This window comes from Peromyscus californicus, unplaced genomic scaffold, assembly GCF_007827085.1.
Source record: "Peromyscus californicus insignis strain IS unplaced genomic scaffold, ASM782708v3 Scaffold_18__1_contigs__length_77618521, whole genome shotgun sequence".
Taxonomy (NCBI): Eukaryota; Metazoa; Chordata; class Mammalia; order Rodentia; family Cricetidae; genus Peromyscus; species Peromyscus californicus.
Genome location: NW_026294480.1, coordinates 68927218 through 68943633, shown reverse-complemented (window position 1 = coordinate 68943633; position 16416 = coordinate 68927218). Strand labels below are relative to the sequence as shown.

The window sequence follows — 16416 nt, the reverse complement described above, 5'->3', positions numbered from 1 at the left end:
TGTGCTTTTTTTTTTTTTATTTTCAATTTTTATATAAACAAAATAACTAAGAAAAATACCTTCTGAAGTTCAATGAATCACGTTCATCCTTCTAACATGCTCAGTTCAACAGGCAGAAGTTTCTAATACATAAGGGGTGCTGGTCCCGAAGGCAGCAGCGCTCCTTTGAGTTACGTATTACTGGGTTGTTTTGTATGTCCCTTTCCTGATTTCCCTGTATCTCACATCCCCTAATAGAACACCTATACTCTGGGACACCTAAACTGCTAGTTAAAGTTGCTTTGATTTGGTTGGTGTGAGTTCCTTGGGCTCTGTCCCCTCCATGTCAACGACAGTGTGGCCACAGAGCCTCTGTCAAGATGGCACATATTTTTGGACAAAATTAAACCTCCTAAACTTTCTCAAACAGAACTACCCAGTAGGGACCAAGTGCTCAAACCTGAGACTATGGGGACATTTCTTAAACCACCACAATAGGCAATGTCTACATTACATAGTTCCGTGTAGGCTCTACTGAAGATTATTGGCTTTACTCTGAATTCAATAGGAATGCATTGGCAGGTAGTTATGACTTTTGTTTTTTTCAAAAAGATAATTGGTATCTCCTTTTAGAGAATGGACAATAAAAGTGCAGGTGGGAAATGTGGTAGGCTTGATTTGAGCTGTCAGTGGTGATATGTGAGTGGAAAGAGTTTCTAGTGGCACAGTTTCAGTACTGTGACTAGGCTCTACAGCTGTATGTGTGGCCTCATTCAGAAACAACGTCCAGTCCGCATCTGAAATCACTGTGACTGTGAGTCCAGTGCCAAAGGACCTATGGAGGTCCTGCAACTGGCTGGGTTAGTCTTCTGGAAGCAGGTGTACTTCTGTATGTACACCATAGAAGCTTTTCCAAACTTCAATAGGGCCTGTACTCAGAGAGTGATATCCAGTGAGTCTGATCGCAACTTCTGTTTGCAATTTAAAAAGAAGCCTTGTGGATTTTCTTGAACTAACATGTTTTCTCATTTAGAAATAGGGGCATATGGCCTTCAGGAGCTTTCTTTGTCTTCTGGCCCCTATTTATCATATGTCCGTGCTTTGGGGGCAAGCGGGATTCTGGCCATAGTGGAGAATCCAGGGCCTGAGTTTGTCTACTAAAATATCAGATAACTTCAACCAAAGAGCTTGAAATCACTGGAAAGCAGGCAGAGAGGATTTTCCCCCTCAGTCTTTTATAAATTCTTCACAAAAGGTAAGTTAAACTCTTTAGAAAAAAAACCGTTTTGCTCATAATTCTACACCTTTTCTAGCAGTTACGTTACATTCATTTTTCACAATTTCCGACTTACTCACTGGGGTGTAGAATTTCTTCCCTTTTCCCCTTTTCCTCCAAGGACACAATATTATTTGAAAGCTTTCTACTAAAAGATGAAATTACTGCTACAAGTAGTGGAAAGCCACAGCAAGATCATTTTCCAGATTGAGTAGTTCCTGAACAAAAAGAAGGCTTTTTAGATTCTACTAAACATGACTTTTCAAAGATCAGCGTAGACAGTCTAAGCACCATGATTACACGGCCCATCTATGTATGCGGTGGGGAGTCAGTGCTCCCCAGGAAACCTTCCAGCAGCACACAAGATGGTCTGCTTGGGGTCAAACCTCAGGAACACGTGTTTTCTCTCCTTTCCCATCACTCTGATTCTTGGTCATGGTCATATGTGAAATATTACACGAGAAGACAGAAAGAGTGTCATGCTTGTCATTTTGGAGTTTCATAGTACTCTCATGTATAAAAGTATCTTGTAAACTGTAAAACACTATGCAAACAGAAGCTGCTCCTGCCCCAACACTCTTAGAAATTCCCAGAAACATGTTAAACTTAACTTTCATTATACAAAGAGGTATATGATTGCAGACAAGATTTTCACACAGGGGAGAAGTGAACATAATCTTAGATTTGATATTCACTTTATTGGAAGGACCAAGACAAAAAACTTTTGTGCCAAGTTGGAGAGCAGCCACACAGATCAGGTACTGAAGTTTCTCATCTTATACTCGACACCCCTTTTGACCTGACAAAACTTCTAAATTCACATATTTCACCAAGTCAAATGAGGGAATCTGGGCATGGTAGTACATGCCTGTAATCCCAGAAGTCAGGAGGCTGAATCACGAGGAATGCTTTGAGTTCAAGGCTAAGCAGGGTTATGCAGTAAAGCACTGTCTCATAAAACAAAAAAGTGAATAGATAAATAAAAATAATGATAAATCATTAAAGGCAGGAGGATATGGATGACAATCCAGAAAAAAAGACCAAAAAGCTATAGCATAGATAAAAACAATAACAAAAACCTCCATCAAGGAAGGCAGTTAAGAAATTGGCATGGAGTAGAGCTGGGGCTATAGCGCAGTGGTAGAGTGCTGCTTATGCAGATATTAATGAAAGAAGTAGGAAGAGAAGAAGGAGGTAGAGGAAAGGAAGAAAAAGAAAGAGAGGGGGATTGACATGAGGAGAAACAGCTTTTGGAGCTACGGGGTTTCTAGTGTAAAGTGCTTGCCTACCTACAGTGCTAGGGGAAGTTAGGTGAATTAAATGCATTTTCAACTAAGATATTTTCTGTGTATGTTCATAGGCTGTATTTACATTGTAACATCTGTACACTCATACACCAGTCTTAGGCAACCAAACCCCCCAGTACCTACTTGGTTTCAGGAACTGCTTTCTGATTTCTGATTAACAATTACCTTTACATTTTCCCTAAACTGTTGTGGGTTTATTTTCACGGACTCACGGACTATAGTGTTCAAGACAAAAACTGAAGGTAGAAGACTCAGTGGGTAAAGGGACCTGCTGCCAAGCTTGAGAACCTGGATTCAATCCCCAGGATCCATGGATGGAAGGAGAGAAGAGAGGACACCAGCAAGGTGTCCTCTCACCACCAGAGCACCAAGGTGTACACTCACCTCTGAACACACACACACACACACACACACACACACACACACACACACACACACATGCACACACACACATGCACACACGCACACACCACACAAATAACTAAATATGTGATAATAACAAAAAAAAACACCCTAGAGTCAGGAGAAATCAGTTCATAGCTGCAGGAGGGAAGGAAAGGAGAAAAAGAGGGAGGAAAGAAGGGAGGGAAGGAGGAGAGAGAGACAGAGATGAGAGAGAGAGAGAGAGAGAGAGAGAGAGAGAGAGAGAGAGAGAGAGAGAGAGAGAGAGAGAGAGGCTAATATTAACCTGAGCAAAGTTGACAATCATTAGATTGGGGAAAAAATTGAGGTACTAAAAAAGACATCCTGAAGACAGAATCAGACGTTCTGGTTGATTAGGTGAGGGAGATAAAAGGAGCCGTTCTGCCTCTAATTAGATGGTGGTGGTGTGATGTGCTATGATAAAGAGCAAAGAAGCCGGCACAGGTTCAGGAGAAGATGAGTTACATTTGAACACACTGAATTTTATACATCAGAGGGACATGAGAAGAACCCAGTAGGTAGTTGGATATGAGTATGGCATATGGGTCAAACGGATCTTAGCTAAAAGTACAAATTTATGAATTAGCATATTGGTGGTATGTCGAGAAGATTATAGCATTGTATAGAACAAGGAAAGCTTCTCATCTTGTGAACTAGCTTAAATAGTGTGGAAACTTTTTGGTCTACACCCAAGGGCATATTCTTGGAGTTAGTGCACAAATTTTATATTCTCAGTGACTCTTGGGGAATCAAAAAATTGAGAAATTAATGATATAAGGTAAGAAGAACAGGGGCATCTGATGCAAGACACTGAAGCTTATAAATTATAAGAAATAATCTTAAAGGCATACTTTGCAGGAAAGACTAAATATATGAAAGTAAATCTCAAATCATGTGCCAAGGGTTGAAACGATGATGTTTAAATGGTATGGTTGTTGTACCCATGGCAAATAGTGACAAAAGATCAAAATAAGGGTGTGGGCTTGCCTTTAGGAGGTTATTATGAGTACACCAAGAGCAATTAAGAGGATACCATAAATTTGTAAGTTGAGAGATAAGATGTGAAAGACAAGATCCTAATCAAATTTAAAATAACCAAATTCTGCCATTTAGCTAACTTAATAATCAGAATGAGCTTTGTGATCTTGAAAAATGGGTGAATTGGAGGCTAGAGAGATGGCTTTGTTGGTGGGGTGCTTGGTCTGCAAGATGGAGGACCTGAGATCAATCCCCATCACCCATAGAAAGAGCTGGGTTCGACGGCGTGCACCTGTCACCCCAGTGGGTGTTAGGAAGACAGAGGACAGGAGGATCCCTGGAGCTCAATGTGTACCCACATACACACATGCTCACCACACATGAGAACAAGGAAGGAAGGGGGGACGAGAGAAAGAGAATGTATTTCCAGTGTTTCTTCCACCCTTTCTTACTTCATCATCTCTATAAACTTTGCTTATTTCCCCTTATTTTTTAGTGAGCTTCTTTTTGCTCTCTAATAAAGAAATGTCATATGGAAGCCATCCACAGTGACAGTTTTTAGTCTTATATAGAAGTCAAAGCAGGGGAATTCACATGGTCCTCGTAAGAAACTTACAAATGAAGTGTTCACAGCTATGGGTTGACTCTCAAGAGTGCTCAATTAAGTTTAGTCACATTGAGAGACCATTTTAGCTGGAGAACTTGAGCATTCTACCCCAAAGCTAGGGCTATATTGGAAACATGTCCAACTTTTATTGTAATTATTCACTAATGGCTCAAGAAAAGTATGCTGGTAGATCATAAGATTGGTAGTTTTTTTGGTTTGTTTGTTTCTGAAGTAAGATCTCATTCTGTAGCTCAAATTACTGTTGAACTCAATGTCTTCTTGCCTTAGTTTCTCCAGGGCTGAGATTATAGGTGTGTGCCACCATATTAAAATAAAAATATTGTGAATTATTGCTTGTAAAACTCTTTAATTGGAGGAATGAGAATTATAATGTTCTTTATTTGGGGGGGGAAGTCTGTTATGGCACAACCAAAACCCACTCCAACCCTCTCTGCAAACATCAGCTCATGTTACAGCTTGGCGTGTCTACCCTTTATATGGCCATTTCCCTCTATTGTTGCCTGTGACTCTCAGGAGCATGACTGTATCTTTTTATCTTTATAGTAACTAGGACTTTAAACTGTATTAAATGAATAAATCAATTTTAACTATTTATCCAAATGTATTCATTAATCTCATTTTGAATTTTTATTTGTACAACAATAATTTAAACTTTCTGTTATCTTATGGTTAAAGATAACTCTTTTTCCCCATAATGTGTTTGAAACATTATTAATAAGATGACGGAAGAGAAAATGTCATAATTATTTGAAATGCACAATGTAAATAACTAACAGGTAAATCATAGGCATTAAATGCTGTACATATGTCAAGTAATAACAAGAACGCTTTCCTTAGAACCCTAAGCATTGACAAGGGAATTGTCATGTCATTAGATTTTTTTTAAAGTAGAATTAAGTCTTTATTTCCACGTTTCTCAAATTAAGCTGGCTGACTGAGCTGGTTGCTCTGAGTGGATTAGTTGGAGACCAAGTCCCAGATCTTCATCTGATTCCCCAGACGTTTCCTGGACTTCAGCCTTGTCTGGGGCTGCGGCAGCAGCTGACGCAACAGTGGTGGCCGCGGCCACAAATGCAGATGGATCAGCCAAGAAGGCCTTGACCTTTTCAGCAAACGGGAAGGTGTACTCAGTCTCCTACTCAGACAAAGGCAGGGCCTGCTTGTACCCACTGATAATAGAGTACGGCACCGAGGCCACAGTCAGGCACCCGATCCGCAGACAAACACTGGCACCATTTCCGACATCCTCTAGGAAGCGAGAGGGCCGAGTCTGCTCTGTTGATGTCAAATGCTTCCGGGTTGTGAATGCTGCAGTTATCAAGCACCTGCTGGATGATCAGCCCAAAGGAGAAGCCCAAATGTTCGGCAGTGTGGCTCCCCCGGCTCCCGCTTTGTCTCCAGTTTTTATCTCCGCACAGCACTCAGAATTTCAACGGTATCTCTGGAAATTTTTATGGTGATGCCTAAGGCCTGGAAGAAAGAAGTCTTCTCAGGCCCCAGACCTTTGTTCTAGGCTGGCACAGTGGCTTCTCACAGGGCGATGGTAACAGCGGGGCTGGAGCCAACATCCTCTTGGCCAGGGGCATTTCCCTAATCTCAGTGAGGCCCTCCTCGGTGAACACAAAGCCCCATTCCCCTGGATATGAGGCAGCAGTTTATCCCAAACTGGGTTGTTTTCCAGATGTCCGCGGATGGCCTTGCACATCATGGTGTTCTTGCCCATCAGGTTCAAGCGTTCCCTTCCAGCCCACATTGTCTGCTCCCACAACGAAGCATTTTGGCTAATTACCCAGAAGTTGGATGATCTTAAGGAAGTAGCTGGACTTCCAGGTTGTCCTGTCTTCCCTGGGTATCACGGCGGTGTTTCAGGGATTACCACACAGGGTTTAAAGATGATGTCACTCTAATGAGATGCCAGGTGAGAAAAGGGGTCATTAGGATTTTTTAAGGCTAGCACAGCCTGATATGGATTAGTAGTTGTAGACAATAAAAGAGGAAAAGAGAGCCACACATTTGTAAAAGCATGTCTACTGATGGAAGACTACACAGTGTCTCTGGAGGTCAGAGGTGTTGGATCCTCAGGAGTTGAAGCAGTAGGCGATTTGTGAGCTGCCAGATGTGAGCACTGGATTCAACTCAGGCCCTCTGGAAGAGCAAAAAGTGCTTTTAACCTCTGAGGAATTCCACAAAGAATCAGTAAAAAGTTAAAAAAAATACCTAGAACAAATCAATCAATCAATAGTAATAAGCAATAAGTAAACAAAAGAAAATCAATGGATAGGGTAGAATGGGCTGACTAGGGAGAAAACGCACAAAATGAATAATGTGAGTTAAGCAGGCAGTGTGTGAGCTACTCAAAGTTTTGATAATGGATGATAATCAGTGAATTTCATAATTCATTAAACAAGAAGAGAATTCCTTCAGTGCTTGAACCCATGACTTTGTATATGCTATAGGTACATGCTCACCAATGAACCAGACTCCAGGCCCTCTAAGAGCATTTTAACCTAGGCTGACATGACCTGATTTTATTTATGATGAAAGTTTGGGGAGATGAATAGAATTATTTCTAAACAATAATGCTTTACAAGTGTTGTAAGAGTACGATTTCTCTTTCTAAAGGATTTCCTATCTCTGTGTTGTGACAGGTAACTCTGCCAGAAGCACAGAGTGTATTGCTCTTGGGGAGTATGAGAAACACAGCTTCCAGCAGAGTATGCACACACTGAAAACTCTGCAAAGCAAAAGTGAGATTGTGATAAGGTTATAAAAAAGGTAGACAACAACCTGTGTTGGTAAGAGTGATATCAAATTTAGAATAAAAGACACAGGAAATCAATCCTAATTATCCATGGCAACATAGCAAATATTTTAACCCTGGGTGCCTTCCCTCATCACCCAGCAGTCAGAATTCAGTGTGAATTTGAAATAGAAACTCATTTCACTCTCACACAACATAATTATGAAGTAAATTTTCTGGAAAGACAATGCATGCAATAGATTCTAAAGTCAAGTGGAAGTGATTTTTAAATTATTTGCTATTTTGGGTTATTCAAAACAGGCAAATGATGATTTTATAGTTACATTATCACATTCAAATGAATGAAAGAATAAATGAATTCATATAAAGTGAAACATATTGAGATGGTAATTGGCTGTAAACAGAAAGGTGGAGTAGTTTGTTATATAAGCTTTCATCTCTGGTGCAACTCCATGTTTTAAAATTTACAAGTGTTTTGAGAATAACTATAGATATACAGATATGTAGCAAATAAATTTCTGAGCAAAATGTTCATGATAGATTATCAAGTCCAAGCTTTCATTGTTATGGGCTTACATAGTCCCACTTAACCAATAATCATGTACTGATTGAAGATGATGTAGAAAGTGGGACTAGACAACCTTATTTAGCTCAGAGAGGGCCAGACCAGGCTTTTACCAAGGTCACTTCTGAGTTGAATATATCTGCTGAGGCTCTTTAGGCCCCCTAATGCAAACTATATAATTTTTATTGTGAGAATGATGCAAACCAATTTATTTATGACTATTTGAGTACAATATTTCTCTGTCAATCAGGTTGTTTTAATTTTAATATATTTTTAATGTAGTATTTACAGTCTTTATTTGTTGTCTTCTAGAGACACCTATTTTGGAAACAGACAAACAGCAACAACAACAAGAAAAAACCCACAAGAAGTATGGGGCCATTTTATCCCTATCATCATATTTATAATAATTCATATTAAGACCCTTAATATTGGAAAAGAGAATTCTTTATTCTTTAGCTCATGTAAGTAATCAGTGGACTTAAAAAATTAGATATGACTTTGCCTGCCCCATCATCCACCCTATCTATGATCTTCTGGAACATGTGAAGGGTCCAGAACTGCAGACCCAAAGCTGCAGGATCTCCATAACACAGGGCAACAACGGGATATCCAAGAGGAGTCCCAGTGAGGGCCCAGCATCGATAGTTTAGTAGAAACCAGAGGCCTTGAACCAGAGCAATGACTCTTTGCAAGGAACACTTGCAAGTGAAGACATATGAACAAAGGGGTTCATGGCAGGACTCACTGCGTCACACTGCAGCTTCCATGATGAGATTTTAAAGTCTCTCCCCTTTTTTCTTTTTTCTCTTAAATTTTGTTTTGTTTATGGGGTGTGTAGGGTTGGAGGGTGAATGCAAAAGGATGGAGAAATGAATGGGATCAAGATACATGATGTAAAAGACAAATAGAATAAATAAATTTTAAAAATTAAACATTTAGTTCAGCATCTTTAAACCAAAGAAACAGTTTCTTTTCAGATATTCTGTAAAAACTTTGCACTTTTTGTGGATGCTTTGAACCAAAAGAATGTCTTCCTCTCCTTCAGGAACTCTGAAACAGAGAAGCAACTGATTTCCCTTTGGCAAATTATAGAATCAGCATTAACAACGTGCAGACAAATGTAGGGGAAATGTCAAATATACCAGATTATTTAGTATCAAGTAAAGATAAAGGTTTTCTTCTTCCTTCTCAAAATAAGTTAAAAGTGTGTCTTGCAAAATACAAAGAAAATTTAACACCAAGACAGCAGTGTTTAGTGTCCCCCGCCCCCCCACAGAGCATCTGTTACATGCTGCTAGCAAACACAGTAGGGTTGATCAGTACATATTCAATAGTGAAGGCCAACTTTTGAAGAACTAGATGATAGTAAAATAATGACTGTATCCAAGCAGGTTGAGATATAATAATCAGCCTGAGAATTCTGTAGGCATAGGATCAACCAGGGCTTGAGAAGAAACCCAACCATGCCACATCCTATCCTCCAGTTCTTCAATGGCAAAAGGCGGTAGGTTGGCACAAACTTGGCATCTTGCCCATGACAGGAGCAGAGTGGGGGAGTGTTTCTGAATTAATTGTTTCTCTTATCCTTAATAAAATATCATTGTAATATTTTTACATTTTGAAAATAGTCAATTTCCATTGGAGGGAAGCACAATAGAAAGATTCAAAATCACTGTCAATATGACCATCTGAATATGACCCTGGTAAGATGTTAGTATGTCATTGACAGAAACTCAAACCATACACTCTAAATTTACTTTTCTTGGCAAAACCAGCCTCCCTTGTCAATAAGTATTTTACAAAATGCCTTAAATTGCTGCATACTCTTCTGTTGTATGTGTTTACAATACCTTAATCAGTTTTTGACAATTGGAAATTTAATATATTTTAGTTTTCACTATTATTAATTATGTCAACCTATTAAATTTTATTTTCTGGTATTCAAACTTTATTTCAAATAAGGATACAAATGAAGATGAAAATAATTTTTTAAGGAAAGAATATCTATTGTACAAATAAGACCACTCATAGCAATAAAAGTTAATAGAAATTATTTTATATATATATATATATATATATATATATATATATATATATAAAATAGAAAAACTGCCCCTTGCCAGTTCTGTATAACTAGATAAAAATACTGAATTAATCTTAAACTATTTCATGTAACTAAAAATTGTTATAATTGTGCAATCAGTTAAGAATTTAGCATATAAATATATTATAGAAAACCGTGCATTTTATCCTTATAAAAGCTTTTTTTCTGAATATCCGTAAAATGTGTTCCAGAATATTCTTTAGTATCCTGTTGAGTATCAGGAGCTTTTCAGGTAAGCTTTGCAATAAAGTGAATTGGCAAAAAATAAAAATGTTTTCTGTCAACATAATCACCTAGTAAAATAGGGGATTAATAGAAACAAAGCCACTCTGGGTTTTTTATTTTCTCTTTAATATTTTTAATTGGTATACACACTAACAGGTTTCATTTTAAGATCTTCATACATATATACCATCATGCACTAACAGAATGGTATACCTATGACAAATGAATAAAAACTGTGGCATACATGCACAGTGAAATTTTATTTGCCTGGAAAAAAATGAAATAACATTTGTAGAAAATGGATGAAACAGGAGATATCTCAGTAAGTGAAATAATCCAGATACAAAAGGGGAAGCATCACATCTTTTCTCTCATGAGACATGGAGTAGAAGGATGTCTTGGCTGGTGTCACATCATGGACCCAGACATGGCCCTATGCTGGATGTCACCATGGCCCTAGGAGGCAGCATAAGCCATCCAGATTAGCATGGCCGTGGCAGCAGCATGGCCCTCAGACACCAAGATTGACTCAGGTGTCTGACCAGACCCTGATCATCCACATGGCCTTCAGTTGTTACTGAAGCTGTAGACACAACACAGACTCTGACTGCTGCAGGGCAACAGACCCACACATGGCCCCTGGCAGCAGCTCAAGTCTGGATGTCATCATGTCCCCTGGCTGTAGCACAGGCCACTCAAATCAACATGACCCCTGCAGTGGCACGGCCCTTGTACACCAAAATGGCAACAGATGGTGGCCCAGACCCTGGGCATCCCCGTGGCCTTGGTGGCAACGTGGGTCACAGACATCAACACAGACCCTGGCTGTGGTAGAACCCAGACCCAGACCTGGCCCCAGGCAGCAGCCCAGGCCTGGACATTACCCTGGTCCAGGGTGGCAAGCAGGCCACCCACATGCGCTTGTTCCTCACTGCCTCTGCCTTTTCAGTTCTGACTCCACAGCGTATGAACCATTTCAAAGCTCCTCTTTCTCTCCCATCTCTCCACCATATACTTGCTCATCATGATACCCACCTGCCTGGCATGCTGAGGCACCTGTGGATGCCTTTGGGCAGGCTAGGCCATGAGGACCTAGCCTACATGTATATATTTGAAGAAGCCTCTACTGTATTAGGTTTCTATATACCCACAAATGGCCCTTAATCTTAGCTGTCTTTCCCCACATTCCCTCTCTTCTGTGTCTCCTCTTCACTTGATCCTCCTGTTCCAGTCCTCCTCCCCATTCAACCATAACTGTCTATTCTATTTCTCTTTCCCATGGAGATCTATCTGCTCCCCATGCCCAGTCCTTTACTCTATATCTAACCTCTGTGGTTCTATGGATTGTAGTTTGGTTATTATTGACTTAACAGCTAATATCCACTTATAAGCAAATATTTACCAAACTTGGCTTTCTGGGTATGGGTGAAGATGATTTTTTTCTCTAGTTCTACCCATTTACCTCTGAGTTTCATGATTTCATTTTTTAACAGCTGAGTAATACTCCATTGTGTTAGTGCACCACATTTTCTTTATCCGTTTTTCTGTTGAGGGACATCTAGGTTGCTTCCAATTTCTGGCTATTATGAATAGAGCAGTAATGAACATGGTTTAACATGTGTCTCTGTATTAGGATACAGAGTCGTTGGCTATGTGTCCAAGAGTGATACAGCTGGATCTGGAGGTAGATTAATTCCCAGCTTCCTAAGGAACCACCACAGTGACTTCCATAGTGACTGTGCAAGTTTGCACTCCCATCAGCAATGAATGAGTGTTCCCCATACTCCATATCCTTGCCAATAGGGAATGTCATCGATTTTATTGATCTTGTCCATTTTCATGTGCGTAAGATGAATTTTGTTTTGTTTTGTTTTAGTTTTTTGAGACAGGGTTTCTCCATGTAGTTTTGGTGCCTGTCCTGGATCTTGCTCAGTAGATCAGGCTGGCCTGGAGCTCACAGAGATCCACCTGGCTGTGCCTCCCCAGTGCTGGGATTAAAGGTGTGCACCACCACTGTCCAGCTCAAAGTAGTTTTAATTTGCATTTTCTGATGATTAAGGATGTTGTGTGTTTCTTTAAGTGCTTCTCAGCCATTTGTGTTTTTTCCTTTTGAAAGTTATGTTTATACAGACCCTGTTTTTATTGAGTTATTTGTTTTCTTGGCATCCAATTCTTTAGCATTCTTAATATATTTGAATATTAGCCCTATCTCAGATATGGAGTCGGTAAAAATCTTTTGCCCATCTGTATTCTATCGGTTGCCGCTTTGTCTGAAGAACAGTCCCCTTTGATAGACATAAGTTTTTCAGTTTCATTAGGTCCCATTTATTAATGATTGATCTTACTGCCTGTGCTATTGGTGTTCTGTTCAGAAAGTCTTCTCATGTGCCAATGAGTTCAAGACTATTCCTGACTTTCTCTTTCATAAGGTTCAGTGTATCTAGTTTTATGTTGAGGTTTTTATCTGTTTGGAGTTGAGACAGTTATGTAGCTTGATCTGCTTAAGGGGCCCCCTGGCAGTAGGATCATGATCCATCCCTAGGACATGAATGGGCTTTTTGGAGTCCACTGCCTATGGTGGGACAACATACATAGCCTTGATGAAGGGGAAGGGGCTTGGACCTGCCTCAGCTGAATGTACCAGGCTCTGCTGACTCCCCATGGGAGGCCTTGCCTTGGAGGAGGTGGGAATGGGGGTTGAGATGGGGGAGGGGAGGCTTGGGGATGAGAGGAGGGAGAGGATGTAATCTGTTGATTTGTAAAATGAATAGAAAATTTCTTAATTAAAAAAGTACATGGATTTATCTCGGGGTCTTCAATTCTATTCATCAATGTGTCTATTTTTTTGTGCCAATACAATGCTGATTTTATTACTATAGCTTTGTAGTACAACTTGAAATCAGGGATGGTGATATCTCCAGCAAATCTTTTATTATTCAGGAGTGTGTCAGCTATCCTGGTTTTTTGCTTGTGTGCTTCCATATGAAGCTGAAAATAGTCCTTTCAAGATCTGTAAAGAATTATATTGGAATTTTGACGAGGATTGCAATGGATCTGTAGACTGCTTTTGGTTAGATGGCCATCTCCTTTACTACAGGACCACAAAAAATTTACCTGGTTTTCCCTGGCAGATATTCTCCTATTTGACCAGCTGTCCATCCAGTTAGTGCTGCAGTTGGCACAAGCCTACTCATTACTGATGTCTCAGGGACATCACTCTTTCCTGGCCAACATGCATCACTCCTCCCCTTCTTCTTTGATATAAGGGAAAGATAATCCCCTGCATAGACACCCCTCTGCCAGGGGTTTGCATCCCTGTTGTGATTATTCCACGGGTCTATCTATACGAGGAGGAAGAAGCAGCACTACTTTACAAACCAAAGACAAGAGATATTCCTTCTTCTACTGGTAGGAATAGGACTTTTCATTTCCCTTGGATCTTCTGGGGCTGCAACAACTACCATCGTCCAGACACATCATCTGTCTGGAGACTTCATGGACAGACCGGTTCAGGCCATGACATCCATGACTGACAGCCTGGAATCGCTCCGGTGCGGTGACAGATAACTCTTGCCAGAGTTGTGCTCCAAAACAGAAGAGCACTAGACCTAATAACTGCTGAACATGGAAGAACTTGTATGGTCTTGGGAGAAGAGTGTTGTTTCTTTGTCAATGAGTCCAATTTAGTGGAACAAAATGTAAACACCCTTAAAGCTCTATGCAAAGATCCCCTGGCCTGGCATCAGCCCCAGGAATCTTCATCCTGGTTCCATAACGCCTTGTTTTCCTGGCTCCTACCCCTTATCAATCTTCTGATTATACTGTTTTATTTTGATGCTTGTCCCATGCCTTATTCAGTTCTTCCAGCAACAGATCACCACCATTGCTAAAATTACCACCAATCAGGTCATGGGTTCACTACCAGGCCCTGGACCCCCCTGACACAGACGTAAAGTTCCTAAAAGCTTATGATGACACTTCTGCACTATAAAATAAAACAGGGGGAGATGTTGGAAGGTCTTGCTGCTCAGAGGTCACAGTCTGTCATGGCCTGGCAGCTTATTTCAAAGCTTGGTGACATGGAGACTCCCTCCCTAGTAAAACTTTCTGCTACCTACCTGCTCTTATCTAGAGAATGTCCCTGGACCCGGAGAACTGATCTTATATGAAAGTTGTCTCTAAGCCCAGATGCCTGAATTATCTCTAGGGTGACCCTTGGTAATTTCCTGCTAGAAGCCTCTCCTGATGCGCATATGGTAACTAAGACTTGTGTTAGGAGCTTTACTGTAGGACCATAGGACCCCGCTGCCACTTATGAAGCCTTATGATAGGAGTGTGCCACTTAATGCAAATTAGGGTTTGTCCCCAGGCTCCCCAATCCTATATACTTCCGATACTCTGGAATAAAGTTGAACTGACTCAGCAAAGTCATCTCTCAGAAGGCTTTCTCCATGATAGCCACAGCCATCCAAACCCATCTCTTTGCTTGTGTCTATAATTCCTGTTTGCTTACCCAGATTTTCCATTTCCAGAATTCCCTTGGTTTGTGTTTTCTTTATTGCTTCTATTTCAATTTTTAAGTCTTGAACTGTTTCCTTCCACCTGTTTTTTCTTGGCTTTCTTTAAGGGATTTATTGATTTGTTCCAATTTTTTGTTTGTCTTCTCTTTGATTTCTTTAAGGGAATTTTTCATATCCTCTTTAATGGCCTCTAACATCTTCATAAAATTATTTTTAAGGTCGTTTTCTTGTGCTTCAGCTGTGTTGAAATGTTCAGATCTTGCTGCTGTAGGATCACTGGGCTCTGGTGATGCCATATTGCCCTTTCTGTTGTCGAATGTATTCTTACACTGGCATTTACTCGTCTGGATTTGGGATGATTATGGGTCTGGTTGTGGATTCTTGTGGTGTCTTTGTTGGATGCTTGTTTTGTTCCTTTGTTATTTGTTTTCCATTGTCTTCTGGCCTGAATGGCCAAGGGTTCTGGTGACTGGCAGATCTTCAGGTCCAGTACGGTGTCTCAGCTGAGGTTTGTGGGGGTGTGGGTGCCTAGATCCAGTGTATCCTCCTGTTCTTCTGACTGGTGTGGGCTGTACCTATGCCTATGGGATCTGCTGGGGTTGCAGGAACAGCTGGCCACAGGGAGGATCATGAGGTAGGTGGGGTTGGGTGTCAGAGTGGGTATTGGGGTAACAGAATCCAGTGGGTGGTGGGGGAGGCTTGTTGGTGCAGCCTGAAGGCAGGTCTCTCACCTACTGGCCAGCTGCTGCGGATTGCACCAGAGCAGCGGAATTCCACCAGAATTGGGGGCAGTGTTCAGCTGTCTTGCTGGTGCAGATACGGGCGAGGGAGGGGCATGGGATGTGTCATGGGGTTAAGGGTCTGAAGGTTGGGGCAGATCAGCTGGGAGGTCAGTCATTCACCTGTTCTTCCAACTGGTGTAGGTTGTACCTATGCCTGTGGAGTCTGCTGGGGCTGGCCACAGGGAGGATGATGGAGTAGGTGGGGTTGGGCAGCAGAGTGTGGGTCTTGAGGGGAACAGAATCCAGTGAGGGGCAGGGTGGGGGTGCAGCCTGCAGGTAGGTCTCTCACCTGCTGGCCAGCTGCTGGGAAATGCCCAGGATCAACATAACTTTAAATTGCATTTCTTTGATGGCTAAGGATGTTGAACAATCTCCCAAATATTTATTGCTCACATATATTCTTTAAATTATATTTATATATTTATATTTGTTATATATATATATATACATTCTTTTTGTATCTCATACATGTAGTAGTCTTGTTTTGCAGATAAATCTGTTCAAATCACTTGCTCATTTGATGATTGAATTTGAGGAAGTGTTCATTTCTTATAAGTTTTTATAGATTATGGAAATTAATTCCCTGCTACTTGTAAAGTTGGCAAAGATTTTCTCCCATTCTGTTTGCTGCCTCTCTATTCCCCATTTATTCTGATTGCTTCTGTCTGTGTAAAAGCTTTTTAATTTCATACCATTTTGTTTTAAATTTCTTGATAGTATTTTCTATTCTGGTGAAGTCCTTCTTAGAAAGTCTTGTGCCTGCATCATGGAGTATTTTACCCATTTTCCTTTAGTAGTTTCAAAGTACTAAGTGTTACATTAAGATCTTTAACCCTATTTGTATAGATTTCTTTTATGTAAGGTG

At 40.6% G+C, this 16416-nt stretch overlaps 1 pseudogene; it reads right to left on the bottom strand.

Moving 5' to 3' along the window:
* Positions 1-26: 26 nt before the first annotated feature.
* On the bottom strand, positions 27-6456 carry LOC128113192 (60S acidic ribosomal protein P0-like; annotated as a pseudogene).
* Positions 6457-16416: the final 9960 nt, after the last annotated feature.